Genomic DNA, 16,097 nt, shown 5'->3' on the forward strand with positions numbered 1-16,097 from the left:
AAATGGAGGTAGGAGTGTGGAACGTACTGCCAGTGGAAGTGACGGATGCATGTTTGATTTGGACAGGTACATGGATGGGAGGTGTAGGGAGGGCTATGGTGTGGGTGCAGGCAGATTACTAGATCTACATGGCCCAGATGGGCCAATGGACCTGTTTCTATGCTGTAGTGTTCTATGACTCTATGACTCCACACTAGCAATATAAGATGTGGGTTCAATTCCCGCAGCTGTCTGCAAGGAGCTTGTACTTTCTTCCTGTGATCGCATAGGTTTCCTCCCACATTCTAACATTCTAAAGATGCACGATTAGTGAGCTACGGGCATGTTATGTTCACACCAGAAACGTAGCAACACAAGGAGATGAAAAACATAATTTCATCTTCTCAATTTAATGTTGTACTCTGTGGCCACTTTATTAGGTACATCTGTACTCCCGGTCTTTGATGTAAATATTTAATCAGCCAATCTTGTGGCAGCAGCTCAAAGTATAAAAGCATGCAGACATGGTCAGGAGGTTCAGTTGTTAGGGCTTCAGAATGGGGATGGAATGTGATATAAGTGACCTTAACTGTGAAATTATTGTTGGTGCCAGATGGGGTGGTTTGAGTATCTCAGAATCTGCTGATCTCCTGTGATTTTCACACCCAACAATCTCTAGAATTTACAGAGAATGGTGCCATAAACAAAAAAAAAATCAGTGAGTGGCAATTCAGTGGGTGAAAATGCCTTGATAATGAACGAGATCAGAGGAGAATGGCCAGACTGGTTCAAGCTGACAGGAAGGCAACAGAACTCAAATAACCATGAGTTACAAAAGCATCTCTGAATACACAACACATCAAACCTTGAAGAGAGGGGCTACAGCAGCAGAAGACTCTGAACATATATTCAGTAGCCACTTTATGAGGTACAGGAGACACATAATTAAGTGGCTACTGAATATATATTAGAAGATAATGTTTGGCAAAGCATCATCTTCAAGAACAGATAGATCTTCCCCAGGATTCATTTACCTGACAGTGAAACCAACCAGGATGACAGTCCTGTTACAGGAATTCATTTCATATTAATAAGAATTTAACCCTGATCTTTTGACTCATTAAGCAGTAACAGTTCACAAGTACAGATAAACATTTGATATTCAGCATTAAATTATGCTGATCAGTTCTTTTCAGATTCACTATTCCATGCACAGAGTAGTTTTTTTTTAAGATACAGTGGCAGTTTGGGCACCCCTGGTCAAAATTTCTGTTGCTGTGAATAGCTAAGTGAGTAAAAGATGACCTGATTTCCAAAAGGCATAAAGTTAAAGGTGACACATTTCTTTCATATTTTAAGCAAGATTACTTTTTTATTTCCATCTTTTACAGTTTCAAAATAACAAAAAAAGGAAAAAGGCCCGAAGCAAAAGTCTGGGCACGCTGCATGGCCAATACTTAATAACACCCCCTTTGGCAAGTATCACAGCTTGCAAACGCTTTCTGTAGCCAGCTAAGAGTCTTTCAGTTCTTGTTTGGGGGAATTTTGCCCATTCCTCTTTCCAAAAGGCTTCTAGTTCTGTGAGATTCTTGGGCTGTCTTGCATGCACTGCTCTTCTGAGGTCTATCCACAGATTTTCGATGATGTTTAGGTTGGGGGACTGTGAGGGCCATGGCAAAACCTTCAGCTTGCGCCTCTTGAGGTAGTCCATTGTGGATTTTGAGGTGTGTTTAGGATCATTATCCAATTGTAGAAGCCATCCTCTTTTCATCTTCAGCTTTTTTACAGATGGTGTGATGTTTGCTTCCAGAATTTGCTGGTATTTAATTGAATTCATTCATCCCTCTATCAGTGAAATGTTCCCCGTGCCACTGGCTGCAACACAAGCCCAAAGCATGATCGATCCACCCCTGTGCTTAACAGTTGGGCTGTTCTTTTCATGAAATTCTGCACCCTTTTTTTCTCCAAACATACCTTTGCTCATTGTGGCCGAAAAGTTCTATTTTAACTTCATCAGTCCACAGGACTTATTTCCGAAATGCATTAGGCTTGTTTAGATGTTCCTTTGCAAATTTCTAATGCTGAATTTTGTGGGGAGGACACAGGAAAGGTTTTCTTCTGATGACTCTTCCATGAAGGTCATATTTGTGCAGGTGTCGCTGCACAGTAGAACAGTGCACCACCACTCCAGAGTCTGCTAAATCTTCCTGAAGGTCTTTTGCAGTCAAACGAGGGTTTTGATTTGCCTTTCTAGCAACCCTATGAGCAGTTCTCTCGGAAAGTTTTCTTAGTCTTCCAGACCCCAACTTGACCTCCCCCATTCCTGTTAACTGCTATTTCTTAGTTACATTATGAACTGAGGAAACGGCTACCTGAAAACGCTTTGCTATCTTCTTATAGCCTTCTCCTGCTTTGTGGGCATTATTTATTTTAATTTTCAGAGTGCTAGGCCGCTGATTAGAGGAGCCCATGGCTGCTGATTGTTGGGAAAGGTTTGAGGAGTCAGGGTATTTATAAAGCTTTGGAATTTGCATCACTTGGCCTTTTGTAACGATGAACATGAACAAGCCATAGCCCTGACAAGCTAATTAAGGTCTGAGACCTTGGTAAAAGTTATCTGAGAGCTCAAATCTCTTGGGGAGCCCAAACTTTTGCATGGTGCTCCTTTCCTTTTTTAGTCTAAAATTGTACAAAACAAAAATAATACACTAATCTTGCTTAAAATGTTGAAAAGACTGTTTCATCTTTAACTTCATGACTTTTGGAGATCATCTTCTACTCAGTTAACTATTCACAGTAACAGAAATTTTGACCGGGGTGCCCAAACTTTTGCATCCCACTGAAGATCATCTAAGCAGCAGAAAAACCATAAAAGTTACAGCTGAGGTTCTAAGTTACTGCCAGTGTTAGGGACATAGACCACTGGAAGCACCATTAGTCAAAACTAGCTCCAGAGATATCAACAAACATCCTTGTGCATATTGAGGAAGAGTGGTATCGACTTTTAGTGGTATTATTGCTCACCGTAAAGTAATTTGTAAGTGTCCAATAGGACTGGGATTTGCCAGCATAATTGGCTTCACGTTGGTACAAACAGCCATTGCCTGTATTCAATGGCTCAGGAGGGCTTGATTAACAACTGGTGCCTTTTCAGGAACAGGAAAGGTTTTCTGAAGTTCAAAGTTCAAAGTCAGTGTATTATTGAAGTATGTGTACCATAAACAACCTTGAGATTTTCTTTTACTTGCTGACACCCACAGGAGAACAAAGAAATATAATTCCACACCTTCAGTGGATCACGGAGAAATTAATTACTATAATTATACAAATAGAGTAATCATAGCCGCCCCTACCACTTCCTTTGCCAGTTCATTCCATACCACCCACCACCCATTCTGTGGCAAAGTTAAATCACGCTTCCCTTTTAAATTTTCCCCTCTCACATTAAATCTGTGCCCGGTAACTTTAGACTCCCTTACACTGGGAAAATCACAGTGATGATACACCCTATCTATTTCCATAAATTTTATACACTATATCTCTTTAAGTTAACCTTCGGCCTTCTATACACCAAAGCGAAAAAAAAGCTTATCCAGTTTCTCTTTATGACTTCTTCCTCCAGTCCTGGTATCATTCCTATCAATCTTTTCTGTACTATTTTCCACTTAAAGACGTCCTTTTCACACTGCAGGACACTCATTTTCATAGACTTTGAGCAGACTGACATCAGGCTGTTTCAAAATGATGCAGATTTCGATATCATACTAATTACCACCAGATGTGGCTCACTCTCAGTCATCAACAAACAAACTAATAGAAGGTGTCATTGAGAGTGTAATTAACCAGCACTTTCTCACTGGGACTCAGTTTAGATATTGCCTGGCAGCACAGTAGCATAGTGGTTACATCGTTGCAGCGCCAGCAAACCGGATTCAACTCTGCCGTTGTCTGTAAGCAGTTTGTATGTTCTCACCGTGATTGCGTGAGCTTTCTCCTGGGGTTTCCTCCCACATTCCAAAGACATACAGGTTAGGGTTAGTAAGTTTTCGGCATAATACGTTTGCGCTGGAAGCATGGTGACAGTTACAGGCCATACCCCAGCACGTTCTTGGACTGTGTTGGTCAGTGAGGCAAATGATACATTTCACTGTATGTTTTGATATTTCTATGTACATGTGACATATAAAGATAATCTTATCTCTTATCTCCAGAATTGAACTGTTGAACTTCCTCTACACTACCTCCAAAGCCATTCTATCTTTCCTCAAGTAAGGAGATCAGAACTACACTCAGTAGTCCATATGTAGCCTCATCAGTATCCAATACAGTCACAGCATAGCATTGCTGATCTTAAATTCAATCCTTCTAGCAATGAAGGACAACATTGCAATTGCCCTCTTGATAACCTGTTGCAACTGCAAACCAACCTTTTGCAATTCATGTACAAGGGCTCCCATCTCTCTGCAAAACAGCATGCTGAAATCTTTCACCACATAAATAATCATCTGACCTTCTATTTTTCCCTCCAAAGTGGATGACATCGCATTTACCAGGCTGTACTCCATCTGCTAGACACTTGCTCACTCACTTAACCCACCTATATCTCCCTTCAGACTCTCCGCATCCTTGAAAGAAGATGGTCAACATTGTCAGAAGTTCATTACCCCAGCCCCAGGGCATCAACAGAGGAGTTTCTCAAGGCAGGTTCCTTGGCCTAGACCTCTTCATCTGCTTCAGAAGTAATCTTCCCTACACCATTAGATCAGGAATGGGAATGCTTAATGATGATACTGATTTGATTTGGAACTCCTCAGCAAATGAAACAGCCCATACCCACATGAAGCAAGACCTACAGGAGAAAAAAAAACCAAGCATGGCAGGTAAAATTTAGGCCACATAAATACAAGGCAATGTCTGCCTCCAACACGAGGGAATCTAACCATCAACCATTAAAATTCAGTGCCATTACCTTTGACGTGTCCCCTACCATCAACAACCTGGATGTCAGTCCTGATTTGAGACTCATTTGGACCAGTCACATCAATACCATAGCTTTAAGAGCCGGACAGTGATTTGATATCCATGTTTATCTATGGTGTATTAATATAAAATGGTAGGAGTCAAAGGGGACATGTCAAAGCAAGCTCTTGTAGATAAGAGCCTGCAAAGTTAAATTTTGTGTTTTCTTTTCCCCCTCCTGGTACCTCCTGTTAAAAAGACTCCCTCGGACTTTGTCAAGCAAGATTCAAATCAAATAATATTGCTCAAAAATGACTCTTCTGAAATAAAGTATGCTGCAACGATCACTAATGTTTAAATAACAGGAAATCAGGTTGCCAATAGTTTAAGGCTACGAAAGGCATAATGTTCTTTTCAATTTTTGCCAAGCTCCTTTGTATTAGAAGGAGGAGCAGCTGCATTTTATTAGGGAGAGTAATGGCGGCAGGGTGGAGGGCCTTGTTGGGCTTCAAAGATGCCTATCTGAAACCTTTGAAATTCTGTTGCCGTTGGTGAAGTCTTTGAGCAGAACATTGATCACAGTGCACTTCACCTTTAGCTCTTATAGTAAGAGTTCCTCAATAAGAAGACTTCAAACAAATTTCACTGCCATTTGCCGCTTGCTGCTCCTGAAGTCTTGTGTTGATTTAATTTACTTACTTAGAGAGACAGCGCGAAATAGGCCCTTAAGGCGCGACGAGCCGCGCTGGCCAGCAATCCACCTATTTAACAATAGCCCAATCGCAGGACAATTTACAATGACCGATTAATCTTTAGAATGCGGGACGAAACCAGAGCACCTGGAAGAAACCCACTTGTTCGTGGGGAGGTTGTGCAAACTCCTTACAGACGGCGTTGGATCTGAACTTCGAAACTTCGACGTTCATGTGTGGTAACAATACCTTTTGAACTTGAACTTGAAAACTTGTGAAAACCTTTGATGAAGGGTTTGACCTGAAATGTCAACTGCTTATTCCTTTCCATTGATGCTGCCTGACCTGCTGAGTCCCTCCAGCATTTTGTGTTTGCGTTACCTCTGATGCAATTTTTATGTGCGGTCACTGTTTTAACGTAGGAATCTTGCCAATTTGCAACAAAAAGCACTCTAATAATTTGTTACAGGAAGATTGATAGAATCATAGAGTCATGGAGTCAAACAGGATGGAAACAGGCCTTTTGGGCCAACTTACTCGTGCTGACTTGCTCTCACTGAACAGAGTACATCTGTCTGCATTTGGCCCAGAGCCCACTAAGCCTCTTCCATCCATGCAATTATTTAGATGGCTTTTAAATTTTGGTGATGTGCCCTCCTTGACCATTATTACTGGCAAATATGAGAAAGTCTGCAGATGCTGGAAATCCAGAGCAGCACACACAAAATGCTGGAGAAACTCAGCAGGACAGGCGTCACCTATGGAAATGAATAAACAGTCGGCGTTTTAGGCCAAGACCCTTCTCCAGCACTGGAAACGAAGGGGGAAAAAGCAGAATAAAAAGGTGGGAGGAGGGGAAGGAGGCTAACTAGAAGGGGAAGGAGGCTAACTAGAAGGTGAAAGGTGAAGCCAGGTGAATGGGAAAGGTAAAGGGCTGGAGAAGAAAGGAATCTGATGGGAGAGGAGATTGGAGAAAGGGAAGGAGGAGGGGACCCAGGGGGAGGTGATAGGCAAGTGAGAAGAGGTAAAAGGTCAGAGTGGGGAATAGAAGAAGAGGGGAGGGCGAGGGAATTTTTTTTTTCTGGAAGGAGAAATCGATATTCATGCCATCAGGTTGGAGGCTTCATAGACAGAATATAAGGTGTTGCTCCTCCACTCTGAGGGTGGTCTCATCTTGGCACATGGACCAACAAGACAGAATGGGAATTTAAATGTTTGGCCACTGGGAGGTTCCACTTTAGGTGGATGGAGCAGAGTTTACTTCTGGTGCTTATTCCATTACGCACTACTCTTTGCATGATAACCCTTTTCAATCCCTTGTCTCTGATATAACACCTATGCCCTTGTGTTTTTAGCACCTCCTCCCCGGGATAAAGACTATGTGCTTTCACACTGTTAATGCGCCTCATGATCTTATACACCTCTATCAGATCACCCCTCATTCTCTTGTGTTCCAGGGAATAAAAGTCCTAGACGATGCAATCTCTCCATGCAACTCAGACCCCCAAGACCAGGCAAAATCCTGGTAAATCTTTTCCACACTCTTTCTAGTTTAGTAACATCTTTCCTATAGTAGGGTGACCGAAACTGCTCATAATGTTCCAACTGCGGCCTCATTGATGTCTTATATAAATTCAACATAACATCCTAACTCCTATACTCAGTGCCCTGACTGATGAGGGACATCAATCTATCGACCTATCTATCTGTCTGTTGTCTGTCTGTCAGAATCAGGATCTGAATCAAGTTTATTATCACCGGCATGTGACATGAAATTTGTTAACTTAGCAGCAGCAGTTCAATGCAATACATAATCTAGCAGAGAGAAAAAAAATCAATAAAATAAAAAAAATAAAAACAAGTAAATCAATTACGTATATTGAATAGATTAAAAAAAGTGCAAAAACAGAAATACTGTATATTAAAAATAAAAGTGAGGTAGTGTCCAAAGATTCAATGTCCATTTAGGAACCGGATGGCAGAGGGGAAGAAGTTGTTCCTGAATCACTGAGTGTGTGCCTTCAGGCTTCTGTACCTCCTACCTGATGGTAACAGTGAGAAAAGGCCATGCCCTGGGTGCTGGAGGTACTTAATAATGGACGCTTCCTTTCTGAGACACTGCTCCCTGAAGATGTCCTGGGTACTTTGTAGGCCAGTACCCAAGATGGAGCCGTCTAAATTTACAACCCTCTGCAGCTTCTTTCAGTCCTGTGCAGTAGCTCCTCCATACCAGACAGTGATGCAGCCGGTCAGAATGCTCTCCACAGTACAACTATAGAAGTTTTTGAGTGTATTTGTTGACATGGCAGATCTCTTCAAACTCCTAATAAAGTATAGCAGCTGTCTTGCCTTCTTTATAACTACATTGATAAGTTGGGACCAGGTTAGATCCTCAGAGGTCTTGATACTGAGGAACTAGAAACTGCTCACTCTCTCGACTTCTGATCCCTCTATCAGGATTGGTATGTGTTCCTTCGTCTTACCCTTCCTGAAGTCCACAATCAGCTCTTTCATCTTACTGACGCTGAGTGCCAGGTTGTTGCTGCGGCACCATTCCACTAGTTGGCATATCTCACTCCCGTACGCCCTCTTGTCACCACCTGAGATTCTACCAACAATGGTTGTATCATCAGCAAATTTATAGATGGTATTTAAGCTATGCCTGGCCACACAGTCATGTGTATATAAAGAGTGGAGCAGTGGGCTAAGCACACACCTCTGAGGTGCGCCAGTGTTGATCATCAACGAGGAGGAGATGTTATCACCAATCCGCACAGGCTATGGTCTTCCCGTTAGGAAGTCGAGGATCCAATTGCAGAAGGAGGTACAGAGCCCAGGTTCAGCAACTTTTCAATCAGGATTGTGGGAATGATGGTATTAAATGCTGAGCTATGGTCAATGAACAGCATCGTGACGTAGGTGTTTGTGTTGGCCGGGTGGTCTAAAGCCGTGTGGAGAGCCATTGAGATTGCGTCTGCCATTGACTTATTGTGGCGTTAGGCAAATTACAATGGGTCCAGGTCCTTGCTGAGGCAGGAGCCTATGTGTCTGTTAATTTATTTAGAGATACAGCATGTAACAGGTCCTTCCAGCCCAACGAGTCCTTGCCACCCAATTACACCCATGTGACCAATGAATCTACTGACCCATACATCTTTGGAAATTAGGAGGAAACCAGAGGACCTGGAGCAAACCCACTCAGTCACAGGGAGAACGTACAAACTCCTTACAGACAGCGGTGGAATTGAACCCACATCACTGGCATTGCAATAGCATTACACTAACTGCTATGCGACTGAAAATAGGCCAGGATGCTAACAATAGCTGCATGATCATCTTCAAATTAAGGCATGGGATCTTTTCTGTCCACCTGAGAGAACGGAGAGGATCTCAGCTCAATTCCCTGTGAAACAATGGTATTTCCTTTGCTATAGTTCTCTCTCAGTATTGCACCGGAGAGATGGCTTGGATTTTTTTCACCCAGAGCATTCAGGATAACACTGAGAATGTTGAGTCTTTGCCTGGCAGATAGCAGAAAGGGCATATCTCCAGATTTTTCATATTCATCCCTCCCGTAACTTCTCTGCAACTTGAGACTAACCTGATTTCTTTTCTTCTAGGTGCTAATGAAGGGCCTTTAACACAGAACATTATTTATGTTGTTAACAGAACATTCAGTCTCGGAGAAGATTACTTGCAACTGATACTATCGTGAACCCCTATTTCTCCCAGCTACTTTGATTAGGTTCATTCGAAATCAACGAGAGAAGTAAAATTGGACATTTTACATCTTTCCCCTGTTGTACTTTGTTGCGCAAAGTCAGAACTAACCCCAGTCTAATTATGTCACCAGAGACTCTTGCAAATTTCTATAGATGTATGGTGGAGAGCACTCGGTCTAGTTGCATCGTCATCTGGTTTCTGTCTGGTATGGCGACTCCAAGGCACAAAATCACAAGAGGCAGCAGGAGAGCTGTAGACTCAGACAGCTTCATCAAAGGCACAACCTTCCCTGCTATCAAGGTCGTCTTCAAGAGGTGATGTCTCAAGAAAGAAACAATCATCATTAAGGACTCTCACCTGCTGTCTTTTCATTACTACCGTTTGGGAGGAGGTACAGGAGCCTGAAGATCCACACTCAATGATTCAGGAGCAGTTTCCCCAACATCAGATTTCCCAACGTTCCATGAACACTACTTCACTGTTCTCTTTATAGACTATTATATATGGTTGCTAAACAATAAATTTCATATCATGTAAGATAGTGTTAATAAACTTGATTTTGATTATGCTTCTTTTCCCCTCTGTACCAACAAATTCATGTGAATTTTGAGCAGTTCCAAAATGTGCGAAGTTTGAACGTGGTGAATTAGGGTGCGGACAGCCCAGCGCGTCTGTAGACGTGAACTACCCACTAATCAGGACATTTACAAAGAGAGGTGCGTAAAAAGGGCCCAAAGGATCATTGGGGACCCAAGTCACCCCAACTATAAACTGTTCCAGCTGCTACCATCTGGGAAATGGACCAACTGGCTCCTGGACAGCTTCTTCCACCAGGCCATCAGACTGATTAATTCATGTTGATACAATTGTATTTCTATGTTACATTGACTGTCCTGTTGTACATACTACTTATTATAAATTACCATAAATTGCATATTTAGATGCGGACCTAACGTAAAGATTTTTACTCCTCACGTATGTGAAGGATGTAAGTAATAAAGTCAATTCAATTCAATTATCGCCACGCTGAAAGATGTGCTAATGTAAAGGACATGCAAGACAGGGAGAAGGCTAATCCTGATAAAAGATCGGCAGTGCTGTGCTCTTTAATCCTGAAAAGCCTTTAACTTTTATGATAAAAGGATAGAAATTAGGGAAAGGAGTCATTTATGAAAATATAAACATCCATTTTGCCCATTGCTTCTATTGTTACACTGCCTCATTCTCTGGACAGAGATCAGTTCTCTCATGGTGACTCAGTCTCATTTCCTCTCAACTTTCTGTGTCAGTGGGTAATTAAGGTTGGACATTTGGAATGAATACAGTTTTTTATTCTGAAAGCATAGAACTTGGAATCCATTTGTTCCTTTTCTCACTTTAGACCAACTTTTTTTATGCCAGGGGCCAATGCCATTAAGCAAAGGGTCCATGGACCCCAGGATGGAACCCCTGTGCTTCAGGCTTCTTCCTGTGTCCACTGTCCGATATCATAGATCATTCCCTTCACAGTTATAAGGTACACTTTGCAAGATCCTGGGCTTGATGTGGCCTGTCCTCAAGCCCAATTTCACAAGATCCTGGTCGTGATGTGGCCTGTCCTGGAGCCCAATTTCGCAAGGTCCTGGTCTTGATGTGGGCTGTCCTCGAGCCCAATTTCACAAGATCCTGGTCTTGATGTGGCCTGTCCTCGAGCCCAATTTCGCAAGGTCCTGGTCTTGATGTGGGCTGTCCTCAAGCCCAGTTTCGCAAGATCCTGGTCTTGATGTGGGCTGTCCTCGAGCCCAGTTTCACGAGATCCTGGTCTTGATGTGGCCTGTCCTCGAGCCCAGTTTCGCAAGATCCTGGTCTTGATGTGGCCTGTCCTCGAGCCCAGTTTCGCAAGATCCTGGATGATGTAGCCTGTCCTCAAGCAGTAGGCAAACCATTTTGGCAGGATCCTGCCTTAATGTGATCTGTTCTCAAGCTAAGACAGACCGCAAGACTCTGCGAGGTCTACCTATTTTTATACACACAGTCTGAGGTATTACAGACCAGTTGCATTGCACCATCAAGTGAAAATCAAACTAAAACTGCAGATGTTGGAAAGCTGAAATAAAACAGAAAATGCTGGGAACACTTAGTAGGTCAGGCAGCATCTGTGGAGAGGGAAACAGAGTTAATGTTTCAGGTTGAAGACCCCTCATTAGTACTTCAAAGAGAGAAAACAAATTACTTTCAAGTTGCAGAGCAGATGCAGCAGTGACGGGTAGGACCTGAAGAATTTGGAGATGTTCCTCTCTGTGGAGATGCCTATAACACAAGACCTCAAGATTCTTAGCACGGTAAGAAACATAAGAAATAGGAGCAGGAGTAGGCCATCCGGCCCATCGAACCTGCCCCGTCATTCAATAAGATCATGACTGATCTGTCCGTAAACTCAGCTCCATCTACCTGCCTTTTCCCCATAACCCTTAATTCCCTTACTATGTAAAAACTTATTTAACTGTTTCTTAAATATATTTAGTGAGGAAACCTCAACTGCTTCCCTGGGCAGAGAATTCCACAGATTCACCCCTCTCTGGGAAAAACAGTTTCTCCTCATCTCCGTTCTAAATCTTCTCCCCTGAATCTTAAGGCAATGTCCCCTAGTTCTAGTCTCACCTACCAATGGAAACAACTTCCCTACTTCTATTTTATCTATCCCTTTCAAAATTTTTTATGTTTCTATAAGATTCCCCTTCATTCTTCTGAGCTCCAGAGAGTATAGTTCCAGGCGACTCAATCTCTCCTCATAGGTTAACCCCTTCATCCCTGGAATCAACCTGGTGAACCTCCTCTGCACTGCCTCTAAAGCCAGTATATCCTTCCACAAGTATGGAGACCAGAACTGCACACAGTACTCCAGGTACGGCCTCACCAGTACCCTGTATAGTTGCAGCATGACCTCCCTGCTCTTGAATTCAATCCCTCTCGCAATGAAGGCCAACATTCCGTTTGCCTTCTTAATAACCTGTTGTACCTGCGATTCATGAACAAGCATTCTCAAGACCCTCTGCACAACAGCATGCTGCAATCTTTCACCATTTAAATAATAATCTGCTTTTCTATTATTCCTTCCAAAGTGGATGATCTCGCATTTACCAACGTTGTATTCCATCTGCCAGAACTTGGCCCACTCAATTAACCTACCTATATCCCTCTGCAAACTTTCCACATCCTCTGTACAATTTGCTTTTCCACTCAGTTTAGTGTCATCAGCAAATTTTGCTATGCTACACTCAGTCCCCTCTTCCAAATCATCAATGTAAATGGTAAACAGCAGCGGGCCCAGCATCGACCCCTGTGGCACCCCACTCACCACCGACTGCCAACCGGAGAAACATCCATTTATACCAACTCTCTGCCTTCTGTCAGTTAACCATTCCACCATCCATGCCAATACTCTTCCTCTGACTCCATGCATCCGTATCTTATTTATAAGTCTCTTGTGCGTCACCTTATTGAACGCCTTCTGGAAATCCAAGTATACGATATCCACCTGTTCCCCTCTATCCACTGCACTCATTATGTCCTCAAAGAACTCCAGTAAGTTTGTCAAACAGGACCTGCCCTTTCTGAATCTATGCTGCATCTGTCTAATGGAACCACTCCTTTCTAAATGTTTCGTTACTTCTTCCTTAATGACAGCTTCAAGCATTTTCCCAACTACAGACATTAAGCTAACTGGCCTATAGTTGCCTGTCTTTTGCTTACATCCTTTTTAAAAAAGTGGCGTGACATTTGCTGTCTTCCAATCCGTCAGGACCTGCCCAGAGTCTAGACTTTTGATAAATGATTACCAACGTGTCTACTATAACCTCCGCCAATTCCTTCAGCACCCTGGGATTCATCCCGTCAGGACCATAGGACTTACCTACCTTCAGGCCCTCTAGTTTGTTCATCTCTATCTCTTTAGTAACAGTGATTTTATTGAAGTCCTCACCTCCCATTTCTCCCATCCTGATTCCATTTTCTCTGTTTTAAGCAGTGATATGACAGGGATTTCCAGGAGTCAGCCAGAATGTTGTACTTCTACAAGGAGGCTTTGAACACACTCTTGAATCTTTTTTTTCTTTGATCTTCTAATAATCTAAATGAAATACAATAATAATGTCTTTCGACGACAGAGTCTGTAATAGAATATCTGCTCCTGGATCCTGGTGTCAAGCATACTAACAATGCTGCCCTAATCAAGGCAAAAGCAAATTACAATAGCTTTTTGAAATATTTGTTGCATGTTAAAATCTATGTTTCCAGCCTAATCGAGGAAATGGCAATTGAAACAACTTTTTATTAGTGCTGGCATGAGTGCTGTACTGTACTAATGAGTTCGCATGCTGTAAAACCTCACTTAATCTTTATGCAAAAAGAAAGTATAAGATTTACAGGTCCTGATGAAGGGTCTTGGCCTGAAATGCCGACTCTTTACTCTTTTCCATTCATGCTGCCTGGCCTGCTGAGTTCTTCAGCATTTTGTGAGTGTTGCTTGGATTTCCTGCATCTGTAGATTTTCTTATGTTTCTGTACAGGTACTTTAAACTGAAGCCAGTTCTTAGATGTACTAAATGCGCACCATTTACGTAAGTGATTTCCTTGACTGCATTCTAAAAGGCCTTAAACAGCATGCAGAAAAGTTCCAAAGTTTCATATTGTAATTAGGCTAAATGTCAAGAGTCTAGACTCTAGAGTTTTCTTCAACTTCTACAATCCTACAGTATGTCAACTAACCCCTTGGCCCACAAAAACTACACCAACCATCAATTACCCATCTTCACAAATTCCCTTTTATTCTGAGTAACACATACAAAATGCTGGAGGAAGACAACAGGTTGGGAAACATATATGGGAAGGAATAAGGAAATGATGAGACCCTTCCCACTGAGTTCCTTCAGCACTTTGTCTGTGTTACTATGGATTTCCAGCATCTGCAGAATCCCTTGTGTCTATCTTCTCCACAATCCTCTTGAGTCCTCTTCCTCCGCCATGGATGATCCCAACCCTGGCTGGGAAAGGAATAAGGTTGGGCATAGGCCAAGCAAATCCAACCCTGGCTGGGAAAGGAGGAAGGTTGTGCATAGGGCTAGCAAACCCAACCCATGAAAAATCCAACCCTGGCTGGGAAAGGAGGAAGGTTGTGCATAGGGCTAGCAAACCCAACCCATGAAAAATCCAACCCTGGCTGGGAAAGGAGGAAGGTTGTGCATAGGGCCAGCAAACCCAACCCATGAAAAATCCAACCCTGGCTGGGAAAGGAGGAAGGTTGTGCATAGGGCTAGCAAACCCAACCCATGAAAAACCTAGAGCTACAGAAATGGTAACAAAAGCTCCAAAGACCTGTTCCCTGGGAGAGGAAGGATCTTCACCCTGAAGACACACGAAGTCGAGTGGTGAAAGCCACCATTAAGTGGATTTCTTAGTGCTCACCATCCTTCTACCATCCAGGACCACCACCATTGGAACATGGAATGTAAAGACCATGTATGAAAGTGGAAAGTCAGCAGCATAAGTGGCAGCTCAAATGAAGAAGAACAATCTGAGCCTGCTTGGCATCAGCGAGACAAGATGGACCATCTAGACAGAGCCGGCTGATGACAGGGGAGCTATTACTTTATTCAGGGTGTGAGGAAGGAGTGGCTCTCATGCTATCAAAGGTAGCAGAGGAGGCATTGATAGGATGGAAATCCCACGGTCCCCGCATCATCTTGGCATCTTTTAGAACGAAGAAGGAAAAGATAAAGATAAACATTATACAGTGTTATGCACCAGCTAACAACAGTGATGAAGAAAGCAAGAATGCTTTCTACATCAGACTTCTGAACATCCTAGGAGCACATCCTGAGAGAGATATTAACATTCTCATGGGAGACGTCAATGCAAAAACAGGACCAGATAACGCTCAGATCACATGGGCTAGGTAAAATGAGCAAGACTGGGGAGTTTTTTACCGATATGAATGATATAATCACATAACAGAGAACTCATAGACCACATCTGTACATCTAAGAAATTCAGATCGCTTCAAAATGTCCAAGTCAGGAGCGGAGCAGATGTGGCATCTTCCCATCACCTCTGGATTGCGAAGCTAAAACTCAGACAGTAGAAGAATTGGTTGGAAACAGCATCAACGATGAAGAGATTCAGCGTCAACCTTTTGAGAGACATGTAGACCCAAAAAACATTCAAATTAGTCCACAGCAACATGTTCCATGTGATACAAGAACTGCACAAGGAAGAGGATTTATACAGTTTTGGCAGAAAGCTGTCATGAATAACAGCAGTTCTAGAGTGGGAAAGGTGAAATCACAGGAAGATCATGCACAGGCTCACGGGGCAGTGAAGAAGAGCATTAAAGCAGAGAGGCGCAGTTACATAGACGGCCTAGCAGAAGAAACAGAACAAGTGGCAGGATGTGGCAACACGAGGAAGCTGTATGACACCTCCATGAAACTGTCTGGCAAGTACAGAAAGCCTGAGAGGCCAGTCAAGGACAATGATGGAAAGGCCATTATGGGAGCAGAACAGCAGCTGAACAGGTGGGCAGGACATTATGAAGATCTGCTGAACATACCTGCACCTCTAAGCCCACCTGGCATCCCTCCAGCCAAAACTGACCTACCCATAAACTACAACAAGCCTACCAGAGAGGAGATCAGCAGAGCAGTAATGCTGCTAAAGAACAGAAAAGCACTTGGTCCAGATGACATTCCTGGAGAAGCTCTCAAAGAA

The 16,097-nt window shown here is 42.8% G+C and overlaps 1 pseudogene; it reads left to right on the plus strand.

The window, feature by feature from the left end:
* Positions 1-15,537, plus strand: part of LOC134352284 (craniofacial development protein 2-like) — a 121,089-nt pseudogene extending 105,552 nt beyond the window's left edge.
* The last annotated feature ends 560 nt before the right edge of the window (positions 15,538-16,097 follow it).

This window comes from Mobula hypostoma, chromosome 9, assembly GCF_963921235.1.
Source record: "Mobula hypostoma chromosome 9, sMobHyp1.1, whole genome shotgun sequence".
In the NCBI taxonomy this organism is placed as follows: domain Eukaryota; kingdom Metazoa; phylum Chordata; class Chondrichthyes; order Myliobatiformes; family Myliobatidae; genus Mobula; species Mobula hypostoma.